This window comes from Peromyscus leucopus, chromosome 5 (genome assembly GCF_004664715.2).
Source record: "Peromyscus leucopus breed LL Stock chromosome 5, UCI_PerLeu_2.1, whole genome shotgun sequence".
NCBI classification, from domain to species: domain Eukaryota; kingdom Metazoa; phylum Chordata; class Mammalia; order Rodentia; family Cricetidae; genus Peromyscus; species Peromyscus leucopus.
The window spans coordinates 108,384,127-108,403,281 of NC_051067.1; the positions used below are offsets into that span (position 1 = coordinate 108,384,127).

A 19,155-nucleotide genomic window follows, 5' to 3' on the forward strand; every position below is an offset into this window, starting at 1 on the left:
ACCTCAGAAGTAGAACCCTTGCCCAATATGCACAAAGTTACACAAAAGGCACACCCACTCGGTCGGAGATTGCAGCCGAGACCAAAGGGCAAGCGTTCAGGACAAAACACCCTTCAGATGTTAGGCTGGTCCCGCTCTAAGGCAGGACTACCCGCCTGACTTGAACTCCGTGCTCTCCATCAGCCCTTCCAGCCTCTTCTGGGGTCCTTTGTAGCGAGGTGGGCATTATCTCAGGGCTTTTGTATTTGTTCATGTAACAACTATTTATTAATCAAACTTGTCCTATACCAGGTACCATGTTAGTGTTGGAGAAAAAGAAAGTCAGTAAGCCGCTAAAAATCCGAACTCAGACATGTCAGGGGCTCTGGGCAAAAATATCTGTAGAGAGGCTTGGTGCAATGGCATATACCTGTAATCCTAGAACTCGGGTGGTGGAAGGAGGATCGGTGTTCAAGGCTAGCCTTGGCTATCTACTGTATAGAGAGTTTGTGGCTAGCCTGGGCTGCGTGCGAAAGCGTCTCATAAAAACAAAATGTGTAGGGCTTCAGCCCTCGGGAGGCAGAGCCAGGTGGATCTCTGTGAGTTCGAGGCCAGCCTGGGCTACAGAGTGAGATCCAGGAAAGGCGCAAAGCTACACAGAGAAAGCCTGTCTCGGAAAAAGAAAAAAAAAAAAATGTGTAGGGCTTACCATGCAGTAAGAGGCTAGCCAAAAGGGAAGAGAGGCCTGGGATGGGGAGAGGGCTGGGATCTGCAAGGGGGAGGGCCGGAGTGAGGACTCCGTTCTAGCAGCCAATAAGGCTGTGTGAGCAAAGGCTTCAGAGAGCAAGCTTAAGATTGTTGTGCCTCAGTATGAGGAACAGAAAGTGAAAAGCTCTATGCAGAGGGCCGGGTGGGGTTCAGCAGGCAGGCTAGGATGTCTGGAGCGCAAGAGCCTAGTGGTAGGAAGTGAAGAATGGGACCCGGGGTGCCCAATGCTGGGCATCTTCCTCCACGTCTGGGCTAAAGGCTGAGTGAAGGACCAGGCCCAGCCCTGGAAATCCAGGGAAAAGTCCTGACTCAGCTCAGCTCTGGAGCTGGCAAAACCTGATTCTTTCCCTGAGCCATCCCCAGTCACCAAGGGGGAGGCCAGGGCCTGCCTGGACCTGTGTCGGGTTGCAGACCTGGCAGACAGGAACAGCGAGATTCTTCTCTCAGGGCCCCAGGGCAGACTGGGAGTGGGTCAGAAAGTAGCGTCCTGGTTAAAGTGCAGCCCCTTGTGTGGCAGGGATGGGGGCGGGGGATGCGCGCGCAAGCGTGTGCGTGCATGCGTGCGTGCGTGTGCGTGTGCGTGTGTGTGTGTGTGTGTGTGTGTGTGTGTGTGTGTGTCACTTCTCCCAAAGGGCCCAAATGTGAGGTGATGTTTGAGGAACGCCCAGTGCCTGGCCTGACATGCAGCTAAGTTTCCGTAAGAGGAACCTGCTGCTGTTCTCACTGTTGTCTGTTCTTAGGCCCTCTCCAAGTTCGAGGTGGTCCAGGAGCCCTGCCCGTTCCTTTCACATCACCGCGTGCTCTTCCCAGCAAGCTGCACGATAGGGTGGGAATCTGAAAGGAGACGGGTGGGTCAGGAATGCTGGAATCTGGCCCTGTTATTCCTGTCCCCACTGCCCTCTTAGTAAGCCAAGGCTCAGTGGCTATCAGGGCAGGACAGACAGAAGAGTCTGTGTGTCATCCCGGGACCTGACTGCCGCAGCAGTCCTGAAAGACAGTGCTGACTCATACGTAGGACTTACTAGTGCTTGAAGTTCACGACCGAAAGACCTCCCATTGCAGGACACTGTGGTCAAAATTTCCTCCCTCCAAATCAAACCCACTACCTGGGGGCCTCTACATTTGCCTTTTGCCTGGCATGCCCTTCCTCAGACACCACCCAGCCTGTCAGGGACGCCATCCTTGGATAGCCCTCTCTGTTTTTCTTTTTGTGTGTGTGTGTGTGTGTGTGTAGGTGTGTGCTGGGGATGTCAGAGATTGGTGTTGGGCATCTTCTCAATTGCCCTCTACAGCAGCAGCAGCATTATTACTATTTCTTCTCTCTGAGACCGGGTCTCACCTTGTAGCCCTGATTCACCTAGACCAGGCTGGCCTTGAACTCACCGAGATTGGCTGCCTCTGATTCCCGAGTGCTGGGATTACAGGTATGTGCCACCACATCTGGTGTGCTGGTGAGTTTTTTATTAACTTACCATAAGCTAGAGTCATCCTGAAAGAGGAACATCAGTGAGGTATTACCTTGTCAGACAGGCCAGTGGGCAGTTCTGTGGCATTTTTCTTTCTTCCTTTCTTTCTTATAGATTTATTTTATTATTTTATGTGTATGAGTGCCTTGCCTGCATGTATGTATGTACACTATGGAGGTCAGAAGAAGGTGTCAGATCCCTGGAACTGGAGCACAGACAGTTGTGAGCTGCCATGGAGTGCTGGAACTGAACCCAGGTCCTCTGCTGGAGCAGCAAGTCTCTTAACCGCTGAGCTAACTCTCCAGCCTGCATTTTATTTATTTTTTTTTTTTAAGTCAGGTCTTACTATGTACTCTGGTTGTCCTGGAACTCATATGAGACCAGGCTGACCTCGACTCACAGAGATCTGTCTGCTCTGCCTCCCAGTGCTGGTCACAGGCATGTGCACAACAGTGATAAAGCCAGAGGGTGGTGCATGCCTTTAATCCTGCATTCTAAGACAGCCAGGGCTATGCCAAGACCAATTTAAAAAAAAAAAAAAAAGAAAGAAAGAAAAAAAGGTGGATGAGCAAAGGTATTAAAACATTGGTGGCGCTGAACCACATAGAGAGTAGACCTACTTCCACTGAAGGAGAAAGTCCTGCTTTGCACTTGGTGCTTTGTTTGTTTGAGGGGAGGTAGATACTGGGCTTTCGACCCAAGGCCTCACGTGTATTAGGCAAGTGCTCCACAGCTGAGCCACGTCACAGCCCTCGGTATTTTATCCTAAAGATTCTCCGGGGATCCGACTGACCCCCTCTTCTGGCCTTCTTGACCCTTGCCTACATGCATGCTCTCAGGAACACTGTACACACACACACACACACACACACACACAAAAAATAAATAAAGGAAAACACAGGCATCTAGAGCTCCATGCCTGACTCAGACTTCTGCAGACATGGATCAAGGCTTGGCTAAGTGCCTGGCCTGGGCTGGGCCCTGGAGATGCAGCCTCATGCCTCCCGCACAGGGTTCCAGCCTGAGAAAGGGAATGTGATCCTAGTGAGGGGAAGCCCGAGCTGAGCCCAGATGGAGAGCTGGGCAGGATGTTTCCAGGGGCTTGGGAGGAGAGCAGGAGCAGTGTGCGCTCCGCGGGGACAGGAGCCTGATCCAGTTGGTGCGCTAGAATTGATTCCTCTGGTCGTTTTTGATGGACGTTTACACATAGGCAAGATGACATGGGAACAAAGGCCGTTCATTCCACCACTGCACTGTCTGCATAAGCAAAAGATGGCCAGTGACCTTTCATCCACTAGTGGGGTCTGCTCCAATAACGTGCCCCATTTCCTGGAACGCGCTGCCACTGAAAATAAAGAACGAGGAACATTGCTGTGCGCTGATGTGGAAAGATCCAAGAGAACCGGCTGACAGAGAAAGATAGAGAACTGTGTTTAAAGGGCAATGCTCCCAGAGTAGAAATGGAGAAAGTTGGACTACATGGATTTTTGATTTGTTTTTGCAAGGTTTTTTTTTTTTTACTTAAATGTGCGAGAAATTCTAAAACAATGCTGTCCAATAGAAGTTTCTACAATGACGGAAACAGTCTATACTTACACTAAAAACAAATAGAGCCACAAGCCACCTCCAGCAATGAGGACTGAATTTTTACTTTATTTTATGTATTATTCCCACCCCAGCTTTTACATACTGGGAAATCTAACCAGGGCTTGATGCATGCTAGCTGAGCACTCTACCAATTGACCTAAAGCCATAGAGTACCCCCTTTCCCATTGAAACAAGACCCTTATTATGCTTAAGACGGGGTCTTACTATATAGGTCATCCTCCTGCCTCAGCCTCCTGAGTGCTTCGTTTATAAACATCTGTCTCCATACCAGGCTTCATTTCTGTGCTAGTCTATTGCTAGGATTAAACACTCTGACCAATAGCAACTTGAGGAAGGAAAGGGTTTATTTCAGCTCACAGTTCCAGGTTACAGTTCATCACGGAGGGAAGCCAGAGCAAGAAAGGAACAAAAAGCCAGAGAGGACGAATGAATACTGCTTACTGCCTTGTTCTCTGGCTCGTGCACTAGCTTGCTTACACAGGCCCCAGACTCACCTGCCTAGGGATGGTGCCACCCACAATGGGCTGAGTCCACCCACCCACATCCATCATCAATCAAGACAATGCCCCACAGACACGGGCCACAGCTGCAGGCCAATCTGATCAAGGCACTACTTCGATTGAGGCTCCCTCTTTCCAAGTGACTTTGGTTGTGCCAAGTTAACAATAAAAAACCACATGGTGGTGGTGATGGCGGCGGCGGCGGCGGCGGCGGCGGCGGCGGCGGCGGCGGCACACACCTTTAATCCCAGCACTTGGGAGGCAGAGCCAGGCGGATCTCTGTGAGTTCAAGGCCAGCCTGGGCTACCAAGTGAGTTCCAGGAAAGGCGCAAAGCTACACAGAGAAACCCAATCTCGAAAAACCAAAAAATAAATAAATAGATAAAAGAAAAAACAAAACAGCCCATTTGCTAAGTTTTTAAATTTAAATCAACATATATGCTAAGTATGAGCAGGGTGCATGGGCTTCTAATCCCAGTATGCAGGATGCAAAGGCAGGAGAATCAGGAGTTCAAGTTATATATACCAAACTCAAGACCGACCTGGAATTCGGAACACCTTGTCTCAAAAACAATCAACAATCATAAAGCAAAACAAAGGGAAAGGAAAAGTGGGAGAGAGAAAGAGATGTGGGGCCCTCCTGTATCTGTATGGGGAGTGGTTAGGGAGGAAGAAAGTGAAAGTGATTGGTTGCATCAGAGTGCTTTCAAGAGACAGGCACACGTGCTCAGAATCACCTGCAAGCCTGGATATTCGTAGCCCAGTGGTACAGTGGTGTGAATCACACTTAAACCCTGGTTCCAGTGCTAGTGCTTCAAAACAGTCCCTTCCAGGAGTGCAAATGATGAGCCACTCACAGCCTGGTGACAGGGCAGTAAACTCGCAGCTACAGGATCCCCTGTAGTGAAAGCTGTGCTGCTGGCATCTTGCTGTGGATATGATGTCCTCCTGCTCATCTGTGGAATCCCTCAGTGCGCAGTGAGGGAGGACCATCCCGTATTGTGAGGCCATCTTGTCCATCGCAGAGATCATCCCTTGAATTGTGTGGGCTACCCCACACTGTGAAGGCTGTTTCATTTCAGTTCCAAGATGCAGGTGGCTGGAGAGATGGTTCAGTGGTTAAGAGAACTGCCTGCTCTTGCAGAGGAGGACCCAGGTTCAGTTCCCAGCACCCACGTCATGACCCATTCATCTGTAACTCCAGTTCCAAGGGATCTAACTCCCTCTTTGGGCAGCAGGCACACATTTGGTTCATAGACATACAAGGAGGCAAAACATTCATACACATAAAATAAATAAGTCTAAAATTAAAAAATTTTTTTTCAATATATTTAAAGTTTGAAAGCTGGTCATGGTGACACATACCTTTAGTCCCAGCACTCAGGAGACAGAGGCAGGTGAATCTCTAAGTTCAAGGCTAGCCTGGTCTACAAAATGAATGCCAAGATAGCCAGGGTTACACAGAGAAACCCTGTTTCAAAATAAACAATACACACACACACACACACACACACACACACACACACACACACACACCACATATTGAAATGATTGTCAAAGGTCTTTTGCAGGAAAAAAACTCGTAAATTTAAGACCTGAATTTTGAAAAAGAAAAAGAAAGTTTACATTGCAGTCTGTTTTAGTTGTTTGCCTTCTACAAGCTTGTTAATCTCAAATTGGCAGCGAAGTACCTCCCATTTGCACTCTTCCCTGTCTGCCCACTCCATTCTTGGAGGAGGGTGGGACGAGAACCTGGCTGGTGACAAGAGCTGATCTCTTGACCCACCTGGATCCCTGGTTAAGAACCACTTAACGAGGGTGACTGTATTGGTTAGCTTTCTGTCAGCTTGACACAGGAGGGTCATCTGGGAAGAGGGAGCCTCAGTTGAGACAATGCCTCCATCCGATTGGCCTCTCGGCAAGTCTTCTGGGACATTTTCTTGATTAATGATTGATGTGAGAGGGCCCAAGCGATTATGGAAGGTGACACCTCTGGGCAGGGGTGTCTTGGGTTGTGTAAAACAGCAAACTGAGCAAGCCATGGAGAGCAGGCCAGTAAGCAAAGCTCCCCGTGGCCTCTGCTTCAGGTCCGACCTCCAGGTTCCCGCTTGAGTTCCTGTAAGGCAAACAACCTTCTTCCCCAGATTGATTTTGGTCATGATGTCTATTACAGCCATAGAGAGCAAACCAGGACAGTGGCCAACCGGGGTGTCCCTGGACTAGCAAGCAGGCAGCCATTCTTCTCTGAACACTAGTAGGGCAAGGAGAAGACAGTCTTAGCTGGAAATGGAGAGGGCTGCAGGCCTGGGTCAGGGCCCACATGACGAGAGCAGGGGTCGTGGGCACACAGCCTCTCCTGGGGACACTCCAATTTCATCTCCTTCCCACCTCATCTCTTATGGGTCTCTTCATGCAGTTTATCCAAGTACCCAGGGAGTGAGAGTCTCTGCCAAGGATCAAGGGTCTAGAGCACCGAGCAGGGGAGAGTGGGTCTGGGAAGGACAAGCGAGGAGGTCACAGTGGTGACCCCTGCAGAGCTGAGGCGAGTAAAGGGCTGGAGGGAGAGACCAGAACTGGACTCAGGGCTACTCGGGAGGACGGCTTCACACCAGCACTGCGGGAGAGGAAAGGCAACGACGCTGATGACAGCGACCTCTTCAGGCTGGAAAAGGGCAGTCTTGTTTGTTTGGTTTTTTGTTTTATTTTTTGAGACAGGGTTTGTCTGTGTAGCTTTGCGCCTCTCCTGGATCTCGCTCTGTAGACCAGGCTGGCCTTGAACTACAGAGATCCGCCTGCCTCTGCCTCCCGAGTGCTGGGATTAAAGGCATGTACCACCACCGCCTGGCATAGGCAGTCTTGACTCCTGCGTTCATGTTTATGTTTTGTTGTTGCTCTTTTTTAAGTTATTTATTACATTGAGTTTATCTGTTTATTGTGTGTGTGTTCTGTTTTTCTTCTTTGGACTTTTTAGTTAATTAACTTTATTTATCTTGTGTGTATGTTTTGTTGGGGTTTCTGTTTGTTTTGTTTCATTTTGGTTTTGTTTCAGGACAGTGTATCTCTAAGTAACCCTGGCTGGCCTGGAACTTGCTATGTAGGCTTTGTAGGCTGTCCTTGAACTCATGGAGATCTGCCTGACTCTGCTGGAATTAAAGGCATGTGCATGGAACTAAAAACAGGCCCAGGCAGTTTTTGCTTGTTTGTTTTACTTAACTTTAGAATTTTATTTATTATATATGTATGGATATTTTTGACTGCATGAATGTGTGCAATGACTGCAGAGGTCAAAAGAGGGCATTGGCTCCTCTGGAACTGGAGTTAGTTACAGAAGTTTGTGAGCCACCATGTGGGTGCTGGAGATCAAACCCAGGTCCTCTGGAAGAGCAGCCAGTGCTCTTACCTGCTGAGCCATCTCTCCAGCCCCCAATTTTGGTCGTTTTGTTTTGAGATAGTCTCACTCTGTAACCCAGGCTGGTTACAATCCTGCAATCCCCCTGCCTCAGTCTCTTCAGTACGGCAACTCCAGATGTGCACCATACACCACTCCGCCCAGTCCCAAGTCACTTCTGAACACTGCCTTTGCGAAGTCTACGGGACAAGCAAGTGGATATGTTCGGTCCGGTGCTGGAGAGAGTTCTGTGCTGTGTGGCAGCCAGGAGACTCCAGAAAGGAGAGGCGTCGCTCCCAGCTTCCCACAGACTCTGCTCTGCTTCCCACTAGAGATGGGAAAGAGAAGTCCGCACCAGCCACAGAGGAAGAAAAAGGACGAGGAAGGAGAAGTGGCTGGCGGTGTGAAGGGATCTCACCTCTTCTAGTTCGTGTTTCTCATCTCCTCCCCAGGGTGGTTTTCAGGACAGAGAAGTAAAACTGAGTCACTCCTGAGTCTACAGCACAGACCTGTTCCCAAATGAGAGGATGCAGGACGCCCTGTGCCGACTGGTGGGGGCTGGGGGGGAATGAGGCTGTCCCGTGGTCTGCCCTTGGTGTTGCTGGAGCCTGGCCGGGCCCTGCTGTGACAAAGCCTGGGGCCGAGGAAGCAGGCAGATGGCACAGGGACAATCCCTGTGCAGAGGTGCCAGATACCATGGGTCAAGGACCAGAAAGGTCTCAAAGGACGGCTGGAGCTGTGACCAAGCAGCCACTGTGAATCCCCAACAAATAACCATCTGTAGACTTTGAGTAATGATGCTGATGATGATCGCAGTTACGATACTGATGATGATCACAGTATCCCCTTCGGCTGAAGCGTCTGCTCTGTGCCAGCACATCTGCAGGACAGTTTAGAAAAATCAGACTTCATTCAAATATCCAGAGCAACAAGATCTAAGATACAGCAGGTACAGTGACATTCCATTCACGGATCCCCAGATGACAGAACGGCGGAGAATAGTCCACAGGTTTGCCTGAGATCTGAACCTAGTGCTACACAATTCCGAGGTTATTAGGCAGTCGGCTGCTCACCCAGCTGGCCGGTCCTCCTTCCTTCCCTCCGTAGTTTTGCCACGCTGTCCTCCACCTGTGATCTCCCTTCCGTTCCTCCTTCCGCTCCTCCCTGTGTCTTGTGGAAAGAATCAAGATTATTAGGAGGCCTACACCTGTACACTGACAACCTTTGTTGTTGTTTGTCTTCTGAGACCGAATCAAGTAGCCCAGGCTGGCCTCGAATTTACTATGCATCTGAGGGTGACCTTGAATTTTTTTTTTCTCCTGTATCAGTCCATTTCCCAACTACAGAGATTACAGGAGTGTGCCACCACAGCCAACTTGATACACTCTTCAGGGGATTGTGTACTTTATATATTGTTTCCTTGAAGGAAAAACAATAGAATTAAGTCACTTTACTTTTTTTTTTTAAGATGTGTGTGTGTGTGTGTGTGTGTGTGTGTGTGTGTGTGCTCGCCCACGTGCATGCACATGGGTATGTGTACCTGGGCAAGGTGCATGTGCCTATGTGTGGGTGTGTGCAAGGTCAGAGGCAGGGGCATGAGATCACTCCAAGCTGGAGGTCCAGGCGTCTGAGGGACATCAGGTTGTTACCTGAACGCTGGGATCTGAACTCCAGTCCTCACGACTGAGCAGCCAAACACGCAACCCCTCAGTCATCACACCAGTCCTTTATTTAATGTACTTTTTAAAAAGATTTATTTGGCGGGGCGGTGGTGGCTCAGGCCTTTAAACACAGCACTGGGGAGGCAGAGGAGGCAGATCTCTGTTCCAGGCTTTTGCTTCTTCTTCAGGAAAACACCAAATGGCAGATAGGTGCCGGGAGATGCAGAGGGAGGGCCTTGAGGAGTGGGGGCGGGCAGAATTAATTAGGAGGCCCCCTGGGACTTCCGAGGAACATTCAGCAGAGTTCTTTGGGGCTGTGGTCATGTTGAGAGGTCATGTCCTAGGTCGAGGCCACAGGGGCTCAGGGAGGTAAAGCTTCAGGAGTGGATCCCCGGCTCCAAGTCCCTGGAAGAGATCTACCTATTCTGCCTGCCCATCAAGGAATGAGAGATTATTGACTTTTTCCTGGCACATCCCCAAAGGATGAGGTTCTAAAGATCATGCCAGTGCAGAAGCAGACTTGGGCTGGCCAGCGGACCAGGGTTTTGTCACTGTTGGAGACTACAATGGTCATGTAAGGGCCATCCTCTCAGCCGAGCTTTCCATTGTTCCTGTGTGGAGAGGCTCCTGGGGAATGAGACCGGCGAGCCCCCAGTGTCCCGTGCAAGGTGACAGGCTGCCATAGTTATGCTGGTGCACCTCACCCCTGTCCCTGGATGCACTGGCGTCTTCTATGCTCTGGTGCCCAAGAAGCTGGTGATGATGGCCGGTGTTGATGACTGCCACACATTAGCCAGGGGCTGCACTGCCACCCTGGGCAACTTTGCCAAGGCCACCTTTGATGCCATCGTCTCCAAGACCTCCAGCTACCTGACCCCCGACCTCTGGAAAGAGACTGCGTTCACCAAGTCTCATTATCAGGAATTCATTGAGCATCTTATGAAAACCGGCACCAGAGTCTCTCTTCAGGGGACCTAGACCCCAGATGTAGCCACCACATCAGGGTTTTTATACAAGAAAAATAAAGTGAATTAAGTCTTTTCTTTTTTATGATTTGTGTGTGTGTATGGGTGTTTTGTCTGCATGTATATCTGCACACCAGAAAAGGGCATTGTATCCCATGGGACAACAGTTACAGACAGTTGTGAGCTGCCATGTGGGTGCTGAGAATTGAACTCAAGACCTCTGGAAGAGCAGCCAGTGCTCTCTCCAGCCCCAGATTTAATGTTTTTTTTTATTTAATTTTAATGAATGAATGAATGAATGAATGAATTTTTTAAAGGAAGGGCTTGCTTTTGGCTCCCAGTTCAAGGGTACAATCTACAATGGCAGGGGGTCTGGGTGGCAGGAGCCTGAGACCGCTGGTCACGTCCTAGCCACAGTCAGGAAGCAGGAGATGAAATAAGTCATTCCCCTTCAATAACTGCGCTCTTTCCTCCTCTAATAATTCAGTGGCTCTCAACATGGGCTCCCTAGTCAGCATCAACAAGCCTATCAGGTTGCTGCTGGCCAGTGTCAGGAGCCTTTATTATCTTAGGCATATTAGACATCTCCCTCGAAGCCACCAGGGAATAACATCAGGCCTTGGATTTCGGGTCAGCTGACAAGCACTGCCTCCTCCTTTCTGCGCCCACTTCCTCTGGCCTAGGCCAGACCACTGACCTCCCCATTGAGTGGAGAGCAGGAGCCTGTGCCTTCCAGAGCAGTCTCTTAGAACACAGCTCTCCTCCCTCTCCGCCAGAACCCTGCATTGCCTTCCCACGGCCCCTTCAGGGAAATACAAGGAGCAGGCTATTTCAAGTCCTCTCATTCCTGGCCTTGGTCCAAAAGACCCAGCCCTGCTGACCTGTCCCGTTTCCAGGTACAGGCCACACGGCCACACGAGACAGTTTCCCTCCCCCTTGCTGCAGCGTCGGCTTTGACACCGTGACACCTCAGCGTCCCCACCCCGGGTATCTTCCCTTTCATACTGGCTAATAGGTTTTGTTTGTTTTTGAGTCAGGGGCTGACCAGAGTCAAGGCTAGCCTGGAACTCACTAGCTAGCCTCGGCTGACCTCCAATCCTGCTCAGCCTCCTGGGTGCTGGGATCACAGGCATGAGCCGCCAGGCCTGACTGCCCTCAGTTCTTACAAACATTTGCTCTGCAAAGCTTCCTCACACCTAGCAGTGGAATTCACTGCTCTTGGGCTGGGATGCTTTGTGCCTTCCTCTGGCAGATCTCAACAGGGTCTGTTCTTTTTTCTTTCTTTTTCCAAATTTAATTTACTTTGTTTGTTTGAGACAAGGTCTCATGGTATAGCTCTGGCTATCCAGGAACTTGCTATTGTAGATCAAACGAGTCTCAAACTCAGAGAGCCATTTGCCTTGGCCTCCCACATGCTGGGCTCAAAGGCGTGCGCCACTGCATTAGGTGAATGTTTTTTAATTTACACTCATTGTATGTGTGGTCCAAGTGCCATAGTGCACATGTGGATGGAGTTCAAAGGACATCTCGTGGGAGTTGTTTCTCTCTCCTTCCATCATGTGAGTTCTGGGAATCTAACTCAGGTCACTGGACTTGGCAACAGGGAGAAGCCATTTCATTCACCCAGAGTCTGCTTGTCATACATCTCAAGTGCATCTCCCCCATCGGCCTCAAGCTGACGTCTTATCTCCAACACTCACTCCATCCCCAGCGCTGAGCACAGTTCCTGGGACTCCTGTGATTGCTGAGTTGAAATCCGAGAAGAGAAGCCTCTGCCTCTCCGAGGTGCTTTTCCAATAATGGGATTTAATGGCCGGTCTCTCGCAAAGCCACTTTGCCTCTGGATTAACCTGCAAGTGTCTTGAGACTTGGTTCCTGTCTAGATACTACCTCTTGTTCCAGAAAGCCTTCTGGGCTTGTCAGCCCTCCGGTGACAGGATTTCCACGTACCTGCATCAGTGCACTGTGGCACCTGCACCATATTGAGCCACACAGCTAGGAAGCAGAACATTTGAGTCCAGGCCATCCAGCTCTAGGGCCCAGCCATCACCCACACAATATGAATGTGCGCATGCACAACCCACACATATTCACAACTCCCCCAAGTACACACACGCTATGAGACAAAATAACACTCAACAACAACAACAAAATGCTATTGGTGATCTGTATTTACTAAGTGAGAAGAATAGGGACCAATGGCCAAGTAGTCTAGGCACGTCCTGGACCCCAGATCATCTTCCCCACAGGGGACGAAGTCCCACATCAGCCTACAGAGAGTTGCCCTAGAGCAAACCAAACTCTGTACTAAGGAAGTGCTCTTGGCGGATACCATTCTAATAGAGGCCTCTTGTTCTTCTCTCGCTGAGAAGCCACCACACTTCCTGCCACACCACGAGAAGGTCCTGGGAACGGTTAGCACGGCTTTGCTGAATGACTAACCACGGGGCTAACTTCAGAAACAAAGACCGTAAAGGACCAGGCCGGTTGCCAGACCTCTCAGAGAGGGTCACGCCTTCCTTGCTGTGGGCACAACAGAAGGCTCAAACCGTAACGTGTACATATTCTCATTTCTTAAGATTTCTTGCTTTTATTTCTATGAATGTGTGTCCATGCCTGTGTGGAGGCCAGGAAAAAGTTTCAGGAGCCTCCCAATGTGGGAGATTTTGAGAAAGGGTTGAGTCCTCTGCAAAAGCATTGAGTGCTCTTATGCACTGGGCCCTCTTTGCAGTCCTGTGCATGCCATTCTTGACTCAGTAACTCTAAGAAACTGATCCTAACAACTGTCCCATACAACTCTGCAAAGCTCTGCAGAATAAGCAGGCCTCATACATGAAGTTGTTTTGTTTTTGTTTTTGTTTTTTTGGTTTTTCGAGACAGGGTTTCTCTGTGTAGTTTTGGTGTCTGTCCTGGATCTCACTCTGTAGACCAGGCTGGCCTTGAACTCACAGAGATCCGCCTGCCTCTGCCTCTCAGTGCTGGGATTAAAGGCGTGTGCCACCACCCCCCAGAAGTATTTTTTTTTTTAGTAACAGCATATAAGAATAAACACTGTGGGATCACAGCTCCATGATCTAGCATTGTTAATACGTGCATAGCCCTGAATTCAATCCTCAGCACCAAAATTTTTATTTTTATTTATTTTTTAAAAGATTTATTTATTTGTTTATTTTATGTATATGAGTCTTCTATCTGCACGTACAACTTTAGGTCAGGAAAGGGAATCAGATCCCACTATAGATGGTTGTGAGCTGCCATGTGGGTGCATCTGCATTTACTGATGTGGTACACTCATCATGAACTCGTGAGTATCACAGAGCATTCTACAGAACAGGCAGAGGAAGGAAGTTTGTTCCTGAAGGGCGCACAGACGGTGAGATTAGCTGCTCCGAGGGAAGGAGAGAGCAGGACGGGGTGATGGGACAGAAAGGTTTGCTTTAAAAATTTGAAGGCACTGAATGTGATGACTCCCAGCACTCAAGAAGCAGAGGCAGGTGGATCTCTGTGAGTTTGAGGCCAGCCTGAACTATAGAGCAAGTTTCAGGCCAACCAGAGTTACATAGTGAAACCCTGTCTAAAATAAATAAAGATAGATAGATAAATAAATAAAATAAGGGGCTAAAGAGACGATTCAGTGCTTAAGAGACTTGTTGCTCTTGTAGAGGACCTGGGTTCTGTTCCTACACTCACATGGAGGCTCACAACCATCTGCAGTTCCAGGGGATCTCTGCTGGTGCCATGCATGCACATACATATATGCAGGCAAAACACTCATACACGTAAATAAATAAATCTTTGGTTTTGTTTCTTGTTTGTTTTTTGTTTTCTTCCAGATAGGGTTTCTCTGTGTAGTTTTGGTGCCTGTCCCGGATCTCTCTCTGTAGACCAGGCTGTCCTCGAACTCACAGAGATCCGCCTAATAAATCTTACAACAATAATTTTTGAAGGCACTTTGTGTTTATGGAGTTGGATTGATTATAGTGCCTCATTCCTGGTGTGTTTGTTTCATTGGTATGTGGATAATCTGTGTTCAGTGTAATACTTATGCTCCTTTCTTTTTAACTTTTGGTATCAGTTGTGATGATTAGAATAAGAATGGTCCCCTTGGGCTCATATGTTTAATTGTTTATTCACTAGGGAACGGAACTCTTTGATAGAATTATCAGAATTAGAAGGTGTGGCCATGTTGGAAGAAGTGTCACCGGGAGTGGGCTTTGAGGTTTCAAAAGCCCACGTCAGGCCCAGTTCTCTTTCCCTGCTTGTGGATCAGGAGGTATCTCTCAGAGACTTCTCCAGCATGGTGATTGCCTGCTGCCATGCTCCCGGCCATGATGATAATGGACAAAGCCTCTGAAACGGTAAGCCAGCCCCCAATTAAATGCTTTCTTTTGAGAGTTGCCTTGGGCATGGTGTCTCTTCACAGCAACAGAACAGTGACCAGGACAGCATCAAACATAAGGATATCTTATATCTACCTAAAGGATCCTTCTTGGCTTTGCTCCCTCACATCCCCCAGAGGTAACCAGTCTTCTGATACTCGTGGTTCTCTTTCCTTAATTTTCTCTTTAGTTTAGCATGTGTCTATAGGTGATTAAAACACTGAGTGGAGGCCATGAGATGGCCCAGGAGCTAAAATCTGATGCCAAATCTGATGACCTGAGTTTGATCCCTGAGATCCCATATGATAGAAGGAGGGTACCAATTCCCGAGGAAGTTGTTCTATGATCTCCATACATGTGTCATGGCACACATATGCTCACACATACAAAATAGATAAATATAAATTAAAAATAAAACATGATGATTAATTTTTTCTGAGGCAGGGTCTCATGCATCCAGACTGACCCCTTTCTCTCCTATATAGGGAAGAACTTGTGAGAGTTTGTTTTCTCCTTCTGTGAACAAAAACCATCAGGCTTCGTGGCTAGTGCCTTTATCCACTGAACAGTCTTGCTGGCCCAAGGAATCTAGATTAAAAGTACAAATGTAAGTTATAAAATTATAAAAGCATGGGAAGGGGGTGTAGCTCAGTTCAGAACTTGTGGAATGTGCATTAACTGAAGAAACCACATACCTATAATTCCAGCACTCAGGAAGTGAAGGCACAAGGATCAGATATTCTAGCTCATGTTGGCTACGGGGATGCAGTGTGAGGCCAGCCGGGGCTATAAGAGACCTTGGAGCCTTGGAGCCGGGCATTGGTGGCGCACGCCTTTAATCCTAGTACTCAGAAGGCAGAGCCAGGTGGATCTCTGTGAGTTCAAGGCCAGCCTTGTCTTCAGAGCGAGATCCAGGAAGGCACCAAAGCTACACAGAGAAACCCTGTCTTAAAAAAAAAAAAACAAACAAGAGAGAGAGAGAGAGAGACCCCAGAAATAGAACCTAAGGTTTTGTGCATGGTAGGCAAACACTTTACAGCTGAGCTAGCTACATTCCCAGGCTGAGACCCCATTTTAAACAGCAACCCCCCCTAAAAAAAGGAAGAGGATAAAGTGAAGCATACTATCAAAACATCAAATTAAAATATACAGTACATAGTTCCTTGGCAAGGAAGTGGTATATCATAGAAATTGTAGAAATTCAATTTCAATGTGTTAAAGCACAATTTAAAAGTCATTTATTTTTTATTGGGGGTCTTGATTGGAAAGTTTGCACAACACTAATCTGGTTTACCAAAGTCAGACAGGGGATGCTAACGGCCCACGGTCACATAGCCTGCCCAAGTTCAGTAGTCCTAGCTCCCAGAGTAAAGGCCGTTGAGTCCTTCATCCACTGACAGCTACTAACCTCCACCAGCTCCCATCCTTCCCCGCCCCCAGCACTGGAAACACTTTGACAAACCAGACAAACTTGCCCTGGCCTTGTCCTGCCGGCCTCAGCTCCCGAGAAGGACAGAAAGCTGCTGATGTGGTACGGCACCAGCCACCACTCACCCCCGCGTGTTCTGCGCCAGACACCGGTCTGCACAGGGCTCCTTAGCTGATTCACAGACAGCTAACTGAATGGGAAGTGCTGTTACTGACATCATGAAGCCATTTCATAATGGGGAAATGGAAGCTCACCGAGCCAATAATTTGCATGTCTGGTGAGCAGGAGAGCTGGGACTGGAGCCCAGGGTGCCTTGCTTCAGGGTCTCTGTCCTCAAGCACCACCAAAGGCCCAGTTCTGCCTTTAAACAGATGCGTACAGGCGAAGCCACAGGATGTTGCCAGCTCACAAGAGATGGGCTGACATAAACCAGTCTCAGGAGCGGAGACTGCACACTTGGCCCCAGAATCCATTTGTCATTCTATTTTGGGCTCTTAAAAAAAAAAAAAAAAGTTTTGAAATTTTTAGGTCAACCTGTGACTAAGCTTTGTCTACTGAAGAGGAATGGCTACAGGAAACTGGTCCCCAAGCCACCCCCAGCAGGCACAGGCCCTTCGGACTTCTAGAAGAGGGAAAATGTGTAAGACTGAGAACTGTTGGTCAGTTCTGGAAAGGGGGCCCTGTCGGGGTCAGGACTCAGTCCCAAGGTCAGTCCCACCTTGTTATACCATTGGAAGTTTCTGCAGAGAAGGTCCTCAGCCTGCCCCGGGGGGACTGACTCCTCTTGACTCCCAGGGAGCCAGCTGGGGCTTAAGGACTAGTTTTTCTGTGCACAGAATCAGCTCCCTCTGAATGAGAACACATTCATTTTCCCTTAAAGAGCCACACCTCTCCCACTCACCAGCCACTAAGAAAATCTCTGCCACACCCTCTAGCCTCTATGTTCTGCCCAGGTTCATGGAGGCAAACATGTGGAGTGAACCTTCTGTAATCAGGCACCAAAACTAATCCTCCCAGAATTTGTCCATGTGGTCCTGGGAAGCTGACTCCTAGCACTGGTTCAATGACCCGATCTTACCCAATCAGAATCTTCTAGCTATCTCGCTGGCCATAGGGAATTGGTACACATATCAATTGAGAGCATAGGCACTTGATTTGAAAATTTTAGTCCCTTGATGTCTTCTAGGAAGATATGCAAGCTCCATCAGACTGCTCAGTTCCTTAAAATCTTGTGGGGTTGGGGATTTAGCTCAGTGGTAGAGCGCTTGCCTAGCAAGCCCAAGGCCCTGGGTTTGGTCCTCAGCTCTGGGGGGTGGGTGGATGGGGGTGGGGAAATCTTGCCATTAGGAGGTAGCATGGAGGTGCACACCTGTAATCCCAGGATTTAGGAGCTGTGGGCTGGAAGATCAGGAGTCTATAACCAGCCTCTGCTATGAAAGGAATCCAAGGCCAGCCTGGCCTGCATCAGACCCTACCTCAAAACAATGGGGAAAAAAATTACTGTCTGCTTCCTGACTGCAGAGGCAATGGAGCCAACCTGCTTTCACTGTTCCTGCCACCATGTTGTCCCTGCCGGCCGCTATGCTATGATTTATTTAAAAATGGTGGAAAGGAGTCAGGCCATACAACAGGGCTCACATGGGAGGTTTATTGGAAGAGGAAAGAGAAGGGACAAGAAGGGGGTGGAGACCAGTCCCTGGGGACAAGAGCAGCAGAACAGAAAGAGATGGGAGGTGGGCAAGGCCTGCCTCCCCCCTTTCCCCCCCCCCCCCCAGCTGAGGACCGAACCCAGGGCCTTGTACTTGCTAGGCAAGCGCTCTACCACTGAGCTAAATCCCCAAACCCCCCCCCTTTTTTTATGTACATTGATTAGTGTTTTACCTGCATGTATGTCTGTGTGAAGGTGTTGGATCCCATGGAACTTGAGTTACAGACAGTTGTGAGCTGCCATGTGGGTGCTGGGAATTGAACCCAGGTCCTCTGCAAGAGCAATCAGTACTCTCTTAACCGCTGAGCCATCTCTCCAGCCCCCAGGCCCACCTTTTATAAAGGAATGTAGAGAATTTGTGAATGCGCACAACGGGTTGCTCTTAGCGCTGCAGCTGAGGACATATCCTCAGGATGTGATCCTGAGGGCAGGCCAGTACAGCTGCCTGAATACTAACATTCCTCCCTCTGTTTATTATAAAAAGGTGAAGAGTTAGAAAGGGGTAGCAGTTTGTAGTCCAAAGCTGATCTTTGGGTGGTGTTTGTCAGCTTAGTGGTGTTATCACGGTCCTGGTAGAATCATTATTGTGGGGTCCCTTCCTCCTCTCGGAGACTTTCAAGGTCACTGTTAGGCATGGGCATGGTTCACTGCAGAAAATTAAACATTTTAAATGTCATATGCAGCAGATCTCAAAGAGGTTAAAGGACCATAATTTGTTATATACATCCAGAGTATAAAAATTAATTCCTAGTTATCTGATAGAGATTCAAACCCAAAATCACATACAAGAAATTAGATGAAACCTTTTTCTAGAATTAGTTCTCTATATAACCATTAATATCATGACAAAAAGTTGAAAATATATATATATAAATTTTATAATTTTTGAGATAATATTTATACCTTAAGAAAAGTTTCAAAAGTTTCAAAGAGTCAAAATAATACCAAAGAATTATGAGATTAGTAGCAATAGAATAGTCCCTTAATTTTGTTTTTTCTTCTGTCCCATATCAGGTGGCTCTTCTGACATGAGACAGAGATTTTGGATTTTCCTTTTAACAAACATGCTTGGGTTTAGAGAAGGAGCGAGCCATGCTCCAACTCCAAAGCCATCTTTAATTTTTAATCAAACTGGGACTACAAAAAGACCATTTGCAATATATGTGTGTAGAGAACAGAAGAAACAAACATTTGGGAAGATATATGAAATTTTATCCTGTTAGAAATGTGATATACCAATAGGTCAATTTTTTTTAACACATTTATTTATTTATTATGTATACAGTGTTCTGCCTACATGCATG

At 48.2% G+C, this 19,155-nt stretch overlaps 1 pseudogene; it reads left to right on the forward strand.

Moving 5' to 3' along the window:
• The first annotated feature begins 3,485 nt into the window (after nt 1–3,485).
• Nucleotides 3,486–10,348, forward strand: LOC114683429 (annotated as a pseudogene).
• Nucleotides 10,349–19,155: the final 8,807 nt, after the last annotated feature.